Source organism: Trichechus manatus, unplaced genomic scaffold (genome assembly GCF_000243295.1).
Source record: "Trichechus manatus latirostris isolate Lorelei unplaced genomic scaffold, TriManLat1.0 scaffold00101, whole genome shotgun sequence".
NCBI lineage: Eukaryota > Metazoa > Chordata > Mammalia > Sirenia > Trichechidae > Trichechus > Trichechus manatus.
In genome coordinates this window covers 9,385,395-9,398,349 of record NW_004444037.1, presented here as the reverse complement: position 1 = coordinate 9,398,349, position 12,955 = coordinate 9,385,395, and the positions used below count along the sequence as shown (strand labels likewise).

Genomic DNA, 12,955 nt, shown 5'->3' with positions numbered 1-12,955 from the left:
TTTTTTTTAAGTTGTCATCATTATTGTCTTTTTATTATCAGTATCTTTATAAATCCAATCTTTGTCTTTATGGGTTGGAAACACTACATATAAACTTACAGATATATTTTAACATTGTATATAGTATCTATTACTAACTATAAGATCAACAACAACAAAAAACAAGACAGTCATAAGTGCAGTTCATCTTAACTAGAATGCGTCATAAACTGAGGACTACTTGTAGATCTAGATGTAGATATAAAGATATTGTTGTTCTTAGCTGTTGTCGAGTCAGCTCCCACTCATGGTAACCTTATGTATTACAAAATGAAGACAATGCTCAGTCCTGTGTCATCTTCATGATCATTGTATGTTTGACTCCATTTTTGTGGCCATTGTGTCAATCCATCTCATTAAGAGTTTCCCTCATTTTCATTGCCCTCTACTTTACTAGACATGATGTCCTTTTCTAGCAACTGGTCTTTCCTAATGACGTGTCCAAAGTAAGCGAGTTACAGTCTTGACATCCTTGCTTCTAAAGAACATTTAAATTGTGTTTCTTCTAAGACTGATATGTTTGTTCTTTTGGCAGTAGATGGTATATACAGAATACGTAATGCATTGGACAAATCTGCTGCAAAAGTCCTCTTTAAAATTTTAAACAGCAAAGGTGTCACTTTGAGGACTAAGGTGCATCTGAACCAAGCCATGGTCTGCCCTGGTAGAGCAGTGGTTAAGAGCTATGGCTGCTAACCAAAAAGGTCGGTAGTTCGAATCCACCAGCTGCTCCTTGGAAACCCTATGGGGCAGTTCTACTCTGTCCTATACGGTTGCTATGAGTCAGAATCAACTCAATAGCAATGGGTTTTTTTGCTTGTTTGTTTTGGTTTTGGTTTTTCATGTGCATGTGAAAGTTGGATAATGAAAACAGAAGAACTGATTTGTTTGAACTGCAGTGTTTGCAAAGAATACCAAAGAGAGGAAAAAGCAAATATGGCAAAATGTTTAACTGATGCATCTAGGTAAAAGACCAAAAGTTCACAATACTATTTTCACAACTTTTTTGTAAGATTCAAACATTTTTTAAAATAGATGTTTAAAAGCGGGGAAGATCCAAAGAGGCAACATCTACTCCATTCCCTTCTTCCTATCTTTTAGCAGCTAAGTGAAAACAAGATGCTTGGCACCACAGCAGCCAATGACAACAACAGGACATTCAGGAAAATCAGATAAGTCACATTTTCTTTATCCATTCATCAGTCTATGGAAATTTGAGTTGTTTCCACCATTTGGCTATTGTGAATAGTGCTGCTATGAACATTTGTGTACAAGTATTTAAGTCTCTGTTTTCAATTCTTTGGGGCATATATCTAAGGGAAGAATTGCTGGGTCATACGGTAGTTCTATGCTTAATTTTTTGAAGAACTGCCAAATTGTTTTCCACAGCAGTTGCACCATTCTACATTCCCACCAGCAATGTACAATGGTTTCAATTTCTTCACATCCTCACCAACATTTGTTTCTGTTGTCTGTCTCACTGTGAATGGGACATCCAGAACTCAACACAATACTCCAGGTGTAGTCTGGATAGTAGGGAATAAAGTAAAACTAAATCCTCCCTCTTCTGAACCTCCTCCTTTTAGTCAAAGCTGTGATTCTATGAAGTCTTTCTGGTAGTCACTTTAAATTTTATATTTACATTGAATTTATTACAGTAATTAAAATACCTAAGTTATAGGTATTCAACTACATCTCCATCACTTCCATAACTATGCATCCGGCTTTTGAATCCATGTATAAGACTTCACATCTACCTTCACAAAATTATCATGTTGGCCTTGGCCCAACATTTCAGTTATATCTTTTATTTTCATAGTAAAAAGATGGAAACAACCTAAGTGCCTATCAACAGATGAATGGATAAACAAATTGTAGTACATACATACAATGGAATACTACGCAACTATAAAGAATAATGAGGAGTCTACAAAATGTCTTATAACATGGATGAATTGGAGGACATTATACTAAGTGAAATAAATCAATCACAAAAAGACAAATATTGTACGGTCCCACTTTATAAAAAGTCAAGAACAGATATACACACAGAAAGCAAAGTTCTCTGATGGTTACCAGGAATGGGAGAGTGAGGGAGGAGGAATCACTTTCTATATAGTAGACACTTGTTGCTTTTGGTGATGGGAAAGGCAACACCAAATATGGGTGAAAGCAGCAAAAACTGATCAAGGTAAATAAAGAAACTAAGAAGTACATGGAAAAAAGGGACAATTTTGGAAAAAGCTATAACATACAATTTTGCAACAACAGTAAAAACAACCAAAAAACACATGTGTGGTTACGTAGGCAGATATGGATGCATATACATGTACAGAAAGGCATATGCGAGTAAATGCACGTGCATGCATAGGTGTACCCCTAGGCATATCTATACGTACATTGTACGTGCTGCATATATACCCACATATGCAACAAATCACGTAGGGGGCACAGTTACAGAGGTTTCCTAGACATATCCAAATAACTCGCAGGATTGGCTTACTAAGTTAAAAGGCTTGGAACCATAGTCTCAGGAGACATCTTAGTCAATTGGCATAACATAGTTCACAAAGATAATGGTCTACATCCTTATTTGGTAAGTAGCATCCGGGGTCTTAAAAGCTCGTGAACGGCCATGTAAGATACAACTATTGGTCTCTACTTGAAAGGAGCAAAAGAGAATAAAGGAAATCAAACGCTCAAAGAAGAAATTAATTCATGGGACTAACAGCCAACATGAACCATAGCCTCTTCTAACCTGAGACCAGAAGAACTAGATGGTGCACAGTTACTACTACCGACCATTCTGACCAGGGACACAATAGAAGGTCCTAAACAGAATGGAAGAATATGTAGAACAAAACTCAAATTCCTAAAAAAGGCCAGACCTATTACGCCAATACAGACTAAAGGAACTGCTGAGACTATTGCTCTAAGATAACCTTTGAATAGAGAATTGAAGCTATTTCTGCAGGTCACCTTTGAGCCAAATAACAGATTGGTTTATAAAATAAACAGTGTCACCCATGAGTAATGTGTCCCTTAAACAATCAACTATATGAGACCAGACAGTCAACATTTACCCAAAAGTAAAGGCAAGAAGGCAAGGAGGGGAACAGAAGCTAGATCAATGGAAACAGAACAAATGATGAAAATAATAAGAACGCTGACACACCATAAAAATTGTAACCAATGGCATGGAACAATTTGTATAAAAATTGTTAAAGGAGAACCTAATTTGCTGTGTAAACTTTCACTTAAAACATAATCAAATGTTAAAAAAACAAAAAACAAAATGTTAATAGTACTGAGGTTAAGAAACTCTGAACATATTACCTATATTCCTAAGAGTTTATGCATTCAAGTGACCCTAAAAAATACATTTGGGATCCTATCATCAGGAAAATGGGGGATTGTTTATTTTAGGGCTTGCCTTATGTTTGAGTTTAGAAGATATTTTAAAGGTTCCTTTGTCAAATAAATTTATTTTAAAATTAAAAAAAAGAAATTATACTTTCAATAAGTTAAGCCTGAAAACTCATTTCATCTAAAAATTTGATAAGCATATCATCAATGTTTTCACCCACTTCATTACAAAAAATTGACAGTGACCTTTGACATGTCACTAGAAATTTCTCTGAAAGTTGTTGTCCATCCATTATTCACTAACTTTTAGAGGTGTTACTCAACCAATCACATATTCACCTAATTTTGTGTTCATCCAGTCCACATTCTCCCCCTTGCCAACACAAAGAAACGCTGTAAACTGTCTGGCTGAAATCTATTTATCGATGCCGTGTCCTGACCCATAGTCTAATAATTCTATCCAAAATGCAAGGTTAGTCTGACATAACCGTCTCTAGTGAGTCCTTATAATACTTTTCTTTAAAAATGTAATCATAGTCAATGTTTTTAGCACACAAAACACAATAAACTCAGATTAGACCACACTAAATTTCAAAACATATTTTAAGATGTTTATAGAAACATTAAAATAAAATATGATTAAAAAGCAGGACCAGTCCCAGAAGGATATCATGCTTGGTAAAATAGAGGGTCAGCGAAAAAGAGGCAGACCCTCAATGAGATGGACTGACACAGTGGCTGCAACAACGGGCTCAAACATAGCAATGATTGTGAGGACCCAACAACGTTTCATTCTGTTATACATAGGGTCACTATGAGTTGGAACCCACTCAAAAGCACCGAACAACAACAACATCACTCAAGGCAACACAGGGAATAAAGATATCTCATGTGTTATACTTGAGATTATCAAGACATGTGTCATGTCAATTTAATGTAATTTAAATTTATATATATATTTTTTAATCCTGTAAGAGTCTTTGCTCAACCCTAAGAGTATGGCACCCAGATACCCTTTTAACTCAGGACTGAAGTCACTCCTGAGGTTCACCCTTCAGCCAAAGATTAGACAGGCCTGTAAAACAAACAGTAATACCCATAGCTCAACCATGTATACGAGACTAAATGGGCACACCAGCCTAGGGGCAAGGACAAGAAGGCAGGAGGGGACAGGAATGCTGGATGAATGGAAATCAGGAACCCAACATCGAGAAGGGAAGTGTTGACACATTGCGGGGTTGGCAACCAATGTCACAAAATAATGTGTATTAATTGTTTAACAAGAAACTAATTTGCTCTGTAAACCTTCACCTAAAGCACAATTTAAAAAAAAACGTAAAAAAAAGTTTTTGCTCAACCATAAAAAGTTCAATAGGAAAAAACTGTTATCTCCATGAGTTTACAGAAAATACAATTAAGTTGGTAAACCTTAAGTTTTGTGCATCTAATAAATTATTTTAATTGAAACCAATTTCCTTGATTCTGTTAAGACCATATTCCTAACTCAAACAGCTCTTTTACAAAGCTCAGAGGTTGTTCCAGTCTAAAATGACCTCTCTCTACTTTTCCCTTCCATGATACATACTTCCCTCTATATTCACTTTGACCCTCAGTCATCAGATGCTTGGTATTTACTGCTAGTTAACTGTATGGTAATTTACTTATGGTCTGCAATAGGATCCTTCAGAGAAGAAACTCTCTTATTCTTTTCTAACTCCATCACAAGCAACACAATGCTTATGAAAGGGTAAGGACACAAATATTATATTAACTCATATCATACATATAATAACTACAAAAGAATTGGAATTACAGTTAAAAATATCTGATTACTCTGAAGGTATTTTAGGATCTTCTGGTTCTTCAAGGTGATTGTGATATGGTAGCTAAAAGGACAGCAGAGTCAAGCAGAGGATTTCCCAAGATAAGGTAGCTCAGTGCCTATTTCAAGGAGGTAGGGAAAGAGATGCAGGAGGTGCAGGAAAATGTGGAAGGAATGGGATTCTGGGACTCAAGTGAAGAGAAGATGAAGGACATCTTTTTTGCTGAAAAAAAGGTACGGAGATGTGTTGAACTAGACAAAGGTTAAATTCAGTAGGCTGTCAGGAGAGAAAAAGAACATTTATTTAGCACCTAATGTGTATAAGTGCAGGTCCCTGGGTGGTGCAAACTGTTTGCACTCAGCTACTAACGAAAGGTTAGCGGTTCGAGTCCACCCAGTGGCACAGCAGAAGAAAGGCCTGGCAATCTACATCATAAAATTACAACCACTGAAAACCCTATGGAGTGCAGTTCTACTCCAAAACACGTGGGGTCGCCATGAGTTGGAATCACCTTGACAGCAATAGGCTTGGTTTGGTGTAAGTAAGCACTTTATCAGTTTCCTCTTCCTGCTGTAACAAATTGCCACAAACTTACTGGCTTAAAACAACACAAAGTATCATCTTTCAGTTCTGGAGGTCAAAAGTTCAAAATGGATCTCACTGCACTAAAATCCAGGTGTCTGCAGGGCTGCATTCCTTTCTAAAAGCTCTAGCAGAGAATCCAACTTCTTCCCTTTTTCAGTTTATAAAGGCTGCCCACATTCCTTAGCTCATGGCACCCTTTCATCTTCAAAGCCAGCAATGGCCTATCGAGTCCTTCTCATGGGGCCCTCTCTCTGATTCTGACTCTTCTACCTTCTGCTTCCACTTGTAAAGACTACTCTCATTACACTGGGCCTATCCAGTAATCCAGGACAATCTCCCTAGGTTAAGGTCAACTGATGAACAACTTTAAGTCCAGCTGTTACCTAATTCCCCTTTGCCATGTAACACAACATATTCACAGGTTCTAGGGATTGGGGCATGAAATATCTTTGGGAGGCTATTATTCTGCCTACCACAAGCACTATGTTATGTGCTTCATTTATATAATTTTATTTAGTCTTTACAACTCAATGGGGGAAGTTATTTTTTATTCATTTTATACACGAGGAATATGAGGCTACCGAGGCCCTTGCAGAGAATTTCAATAACTTACCCCCAAAGTACCGGGGCTTATAAGGAGGTACTCAATAAATGTTTGTGGAAATGAACAAGTAGAACCAGGATTCAAATAGCCTCCACCAGCTTGTTTCTAAAGCCCTCACTCCTCTGTCTCCTATAGCGTGTGTTTATGTACTGGGGAGAGGCGTACAAAAAGTGAGGCTTTTCTTACCCCTCTACTTCAAAAACACCTGTCCTCTCATCCCTTTATATCTGAGATCTCTCTGGATAATATACTCTTTTTAAAAAGGATTTTTAAATCTCTACATCATGCTACATTCCATTTAGCTTTAGTATATGAGAAGTCATACATTAAAAAAATAAGGCTAAAATTATGTGCAAAAGTTATATATCAGATTTGACTATCGAACACTTTTGTGTCTCCGAATCATCTCTAACATATTTTAGATGAATTACAGAGTTTAAATTTGTAGATTCCTTTCTAAAACTGCACAATTTTTGGTTTCATATTTGAACATGTATTTAATTTTATAACTATCTCAAGCATTCAGGTAAATTCTCCTAAGTGTAATAGATTAGAGATTATAAACATTTTAAGGTCTTGAAACATAGCCCAATTATTTTCCAGGATCCCAACAATCATATGTGAATATATCCTTCTATTTTTTTGATACAATCAACTTCCAGTTGTCCCCTTTCATCTAATAATGAATTGCTTGGATGTTCCTTGGCCCTTCCCTAAACACTTTGGTAAAATTAAATTATTTACTTTTTATGACCCTAAAAAGGCTACAATTACAGGATGGAGATCAACAAGGAGGTCTGTGATTGATGGCAGAAGAAGCCTAAGTGTTAAGAGTTGGCAAAAGTCTTAATTTAACTTATACCAGTAGAGTGGCCATTTTAACCTTTCCTAGGTTAAGCTCTTCCTTTAAGAATCTGATGAAAGCTATGGGCCTCTCAATAGGAAAATGTACATAACACATACTCAAAATTTTTCATATAACTCATTTTATTGCATTTTAAATTGAATGCCATCACAGTCCGTATAAAACCAGTTTTTGCAAAGATTTCTGTAAGTCTCATTTTTGTTTTTATGCAAAAAAAAAAAAAAAAGTCATTTGATACATCCAGGAGTAAAATCCAAAAAAATGCAATACAGCAAATTAAACTTTAATTATTTTTGACAAACAGGCAGCAAAGTGATGACTAATGGCTGTGTGGGCTCCGGGGCCAAAAGTACAGTTCTAGGAGAAGACCTACTTCTTTTGCATTACTCTCCAGGGAGAGCTGGGTGTTAAAGAGAAGGCTCAGGTCCCAACAATATGACAGAAAAATGTCGACTGAATTTAATAAGTGTTTTCTAAAACAGTAACATTTTACATGTGTACATTTGTAAAAAGGAAAGCTATGGTTTCATAAACTAGGAGATATTAAGATACATTTTAAATCTTGGACAAAAGATCAGACCTACTATGCTTCTACTACCTAATCATACAAAATGCATTAAGTTCAAAATGGGGTACATGCATCCCTCATGGGCAAGATGATCAAGCCACTGGAATAAAATAAAAGATACTAGAGGATTATACATATTTCTTATATTAAATTTAAAATTTAAGCAGAAAATAGAAAACCTATGGGTATAAAAAAGTAGAAGTACTTTTCTACTTTCTTACTTTGGAGTAAGTTCTTCAAAAACCGAATATTTGATATATGAGATTGACACTGGCCCCCTCACTTGGCCCCTGCATCAGAATGCTTCAGTCTTGTGTCATTTCTGTGATGTATGCTCAACGCTCTAGACTGACTCACTCGACCTCCATTCTACCTTCCTTTTGGAGAGACTGAAAATCTAACAACTACATTTTCCTAGGCTTCTTTCACACTGTTGTTTTTGTCAGGTGCTGTCAAGTCGATCTGGACTCATAGTGATCCCATGTGACAGAGCAGAATTGCCCCATAGGGTTTTCTAGACTGTAATCTTTATGGCAGAGCCCTGGTGGCACAGTGTTAAAAGTGTGGCTGCTGACCAAAATGTTGGCAGTTCGAATCCTTGGAAACCCTATGAGACAGTTCTATTCTGTCCTACATGGTTGTTATGGCAATGGATTTGTTTTTTGTTCTGAATCTTTACGGAAGCAGATCACCAGGTCTTTCTCCTGCAGAGCTGCTGAGTGGGTTCGAGCTGACAATCTTTCCAGTTAGCAGCCAACTGCTTAACCATTGCACTACCAGGGCTCCTTTCCTCACAGCTAGGACACTGAATATTAATTAGATTCCACCAATTAAATGTATTCATGGACAATTTGAAGGATACCTTTTTGGGTGCCTTCGGGGTAAGCATGGTTGTAGAAGTGTGGGGCTTCTCTACAGCATTGTTCCAGTGTCTATCCTGCAGATTCCTGGGTGACGAAAAGCAGCGTGGTAGTGGCAGCAGCAGCAGCGGAGGACTGTTAATCTGACTCCCTAATTCGGGACTGCAGTTTGTGGTCTCTCCTCCAGTTTCCAGAGTGTCTAGAGGCAAGCACAGCATCAGCAGCAGTGGCACAAGCTCTGGATTCCAGCATGGCTCCATGGCGCCCTCAGAGTTCCCCTTATGGGTTACCTCTGTGTTGCTTTCCAGGCAAACCTAAATTTGGCCTAAAACCTGCTGCTAAGCCCTTCTAACAATTTTGTAAGCAACTAATGTCCTATAGAAGCCTTGGTGGCACAGTGGTTAAGAGCTATGGCTGCTAACCAAAAGGTTGGCAGTTTGAATCCACCAGTCACTCCCTGGAAAACCTGTGGGGCAGTTTTACTGTGTCCTATAGGGTCACTATGAGTCAGAATCGACTCGACAGCAACAGGTTTGGGTTTTGTTTTGTTTTGTTTTTATAGGGTCTCTATGAATCGCAATCAATTCTACAGCAATGGGTTTGGATTTTTTTTTTTTTTTTTTAATGTCTTGTATTGGAGCCCTGGTGGCAATGTGGTTAAGAGCAGGGCTGCTAAGCAAACAGTCTGGCTGTCTGAATCCACCAGCCACTCCTTGGAAACCCTATGGGGCAATTCTACTCTGTCCTATAGGGTCTCTATGAGTCAGAACAGACTCGACAATGGGTTTGGTTTGCTTTTAATGTCCTGTATTATATCTCTTCTAGCTTAAAATACTGACACTGATTACAGCAGGTAAAGGTGTCCTAAAGGAAAGGTGGCAGTGCTACACCCTAGAGCAGCTGGCTGAGCGCCCTCACTTCTCTGTTCACGTTCAGCACACTGTAGCATCCTGCAGTTTACCTGTGCCCAAATGAATAGATTTGCAATTACATGATCTCATTTGAATTATGCTAACACACACAGACAAATGAATTTTAAAACAAGATTCTTTAAAAAAAACACAGTAATAATACAGCAAAATTTTTAAGAAAAAACATAGTATTAATAAAGCAAAATACAAGCAAGCAACAAAAAAATGCAGAGCTGGCAACTGCTCCATTACCAATATCAGGTCGTTATCGAAAATTGTTATGTTAAAAAAGTGATTATCTTGTAAAACATGAAACTGTAAAACTGTCAGAAGAAAATCTTCAGAACCCAGGAGGGGAGATCACAGACTTGACACCAAAAGCACAATTCATAAAAGAAAAAAATGATAAACTGGACTTTATCAAAATTTAAAACTGTGCTCTGTGAAAGACCCAGCTAAGACAATGAAAAGAAAAAAAGCTACAGCTGACGAGTGGAGGACATGAGTGCAATGTTCACAAACCACATATCAGACAAAGGATTTGTATCTACAATATATAAAGAACTCTCAAAACTCAACAATAAACAATCCAGTTAGAAAATGGGGAAATACATGAACAGACATTTCACCAAAGAGAATATACAGATACATGAAAAGATGTTCAACATCAATAGCTACACTGGAAAAAGGCAAATAAAAGCCATAATGACACATCATTACACACCTATTAGAATTAATAAATTAAAACAGTGATTAAAAAAATAGTGATAATCCCAAAGCTGGCAAAGATGTGGAAAAACTGGATCACTCATACCTTGCTGGTGGTATGTACAGTCACTCTGGAAACTAGTTTGGCAGTTTCTTATAAAACTAAACACTACACTTACAATACACTCCAGCAATTGCACTCTTGGGCACTTATCCCAGAGAAATGAAAACTTATGTTCATATAAAAAAACCTGTACATGAATGTTCACAGCAGCTTTATTCGTAGTAGTCAAAAATGAAAAGAATGTTCTTCACAGGGTGAACAGTTAAGCTCTGGTGTATCCATTCATACAATGAATACTACTCAGCAACAAAAAGAAATGACTATTGATACATGAAGCCCTGGTGGCACAGTGGTTAAGAGCTCGGCTGCTAACCAAAAGGTCGGCAGTTCAAATCCATCAGCCGCTCCTTGGAAACCCTACTGGGCAATTCTACTCTGTCCTATAGGGTCGCTATGAGTCCGAATCGACTCCAAGGCAACGGGTTTGGTGTTTTGTCTTTTTTTTATTGATACATGCAACAACTTGGATGGATCTCCAGGGCATTATGCAGAATGAAAAAGGCCAATCACAAAAAGCTACTTACTGTATGATCTGATTTATGTAACATTCTCAAAATGACACAGTATGGAGAAAGAAAACAAACTAGTGGTTGCCAGTGAACAGGGATGAGATGAGCAAGGGAGGTGGGCAGGCCTTAATCTACATGAGGTAGTCTCTTGGTGGTGATAGAACAGTTCTGTATCTTGATCATAATGGTGATTACACAAATGCATACACAAAATGTTATCAAATTGCATAGAACTATACACACAGTGCATTAAAAACTGGTGAAATTTGCTTAAGGCTAGTTAACAGTACTGCACCAATGTCAGTTTCCTGGTTTTGATATTATACCACAGTTATGTAAGATGTTACCACTAGGGGAAGCTGAATGAAGGTTACACAGGACTCCCTATACTATTTTTGTAATTTGCTGTCAGTCTATAATAGAAACTTTTCTTTAAGTGATGATCTCATCAGATGTGGCATAGTCAATCACATTTCTCTTACTTAATAAACTATAAATATTTTAAATGCGATCAAAACCATGGGAATAATACATTTTAAACTGCTCTAAAATATTTATTTCATCTTTCTCTCATTCTTCAATTTTTTGTTAATGTCTTATTTTGTACATTATATATAAAATTTATAATAAATTATTTCTAGTTGCTGTCAAGTTGGCTCCAACTCATGTGACCCTGTGTACAACAGAACAAAATGTTGCCTGGCCCTGTGCCATCTTCATGATTGTTAGTATGCTCCAGTCCCTTTGTTGCAGCCACTGTGTATTTTTGGTCCAACCTAGAGGGCTCATCTTCCAGCACTATATGGGACAATATACTGTTGCAATCCATAGGATTTTCACTGGCTGATTTTCAGAAGTAGATCACCAGGCCTTTCTTCCCAGTCTATCTTAGTCTGGAAGCTTTGCTGAAACCTGTCCACCACGGATGACCCTGCTGTTATTTGAAATACCACTACCATAGCTTAATAGCAACATGCAAGCCACCAAACTGACAGGCTGATGGTTTACAATAATTAAACAGACATATACTGGGAATTCAGAAGAGGATGTGGACCAGGGATATCATTGCTGATGTCAGACGGATCCTGGCTGAAAGCAGAGAATACCAGAAAGATGTTTACCTGTGTTTTATTGACCATACAAAGGCATTCGACCGTGTGGATCATAACAAATTATGGATAACACTGCGAAGAATGGGAATTTCAGAACACTTAATTGTGCTCATAAGGAACATGTACATGGATCAAGAGGCAGTCGTTTGAACAGAACAAGGGGATACTGCGTGGTTTAAAGTCAAGAAAGGTGTGCATCAGGGTTGTATCCTGTCACCAGACTTATTCCATCTGCATACTGAGAAAAAAATCCAAGAAGATGGAGTATATGAAGAAGAATGCAGCATCAGACTCGGAGGAAGACTCATTAACAACCTGCGATATGCAGATGATACAACCTTGCTTGCTGAAAGTGAAGAGGACTTGAAGCACTTACTGATGAAGATCAAAGACCACAGGCTTCAGTATGGATTACACCTCAATATAAAGAAAACAAAAATTTTCACAACTGGACCAATAAGCAACATCATGATAAACAAAGAAAAGACTGAAGTTGTCAAGGATTTCATCTTACTTGGATCCATAATCAACACCCATGGAAGCAGTAGTCAAGAAATCAAAAGATGCATTGCACTGGGCAAATCTTCTGCAAAGGATCTCTTTAAAGTGTTAAAAAGCAAAGATGTCACCTTAAAGACTAAGGTGTACAAGACCCAGGCCATGGTGTTTTCAATTGCCTCATATGGATGCAAAAGCTGGACAATGAATATAGAAGATAGAAGAACTGATGCCTTTGAATTGTCGTGATGGCAAAGAATACCTAATATACCATGGAGTGCCAAAAGAACAACAACTCTGTCTTGGAAGAAGTAGACTGTTCCTTGGAAGCAAGGACGGCGAGATTACGTCTCACATACTTTGAACATGTTATCAGGAGGGAT

At 37.5% G+C, this 12,955-nt stretch overlaps 1 protein-coding gene across 18 annotated transcripts in view; it reads right to left on the bottom strand.

Annotated features, from left to right (window-relative positions):
* The window catches only part of FRYL (FRY like transcription coactivator), a 281,765-nt gene that overhangs the window by 257,636 nt on the left and 11,174 nt on the right, over positions 1-12,955 (bottom strand). For 15 of the 18 annotated variants that reach the window (XR_002825074.1, XM_023737373.1, XM_012557427.2 and 12 more), the window contains exon 1: positions 8,713-9,182. The exons of the other annotated variants lie outside the window; for them this stretch is intronic. The gene's annotated coding sequence lies outside the window, so the exon portion shown is untranslated. Of the gene's footprint in view, positions 1-8,712; positions 9,183-12,955 lie in introns of those variants that run through there. 18 annotated transcript variants of the gene reach the window in all.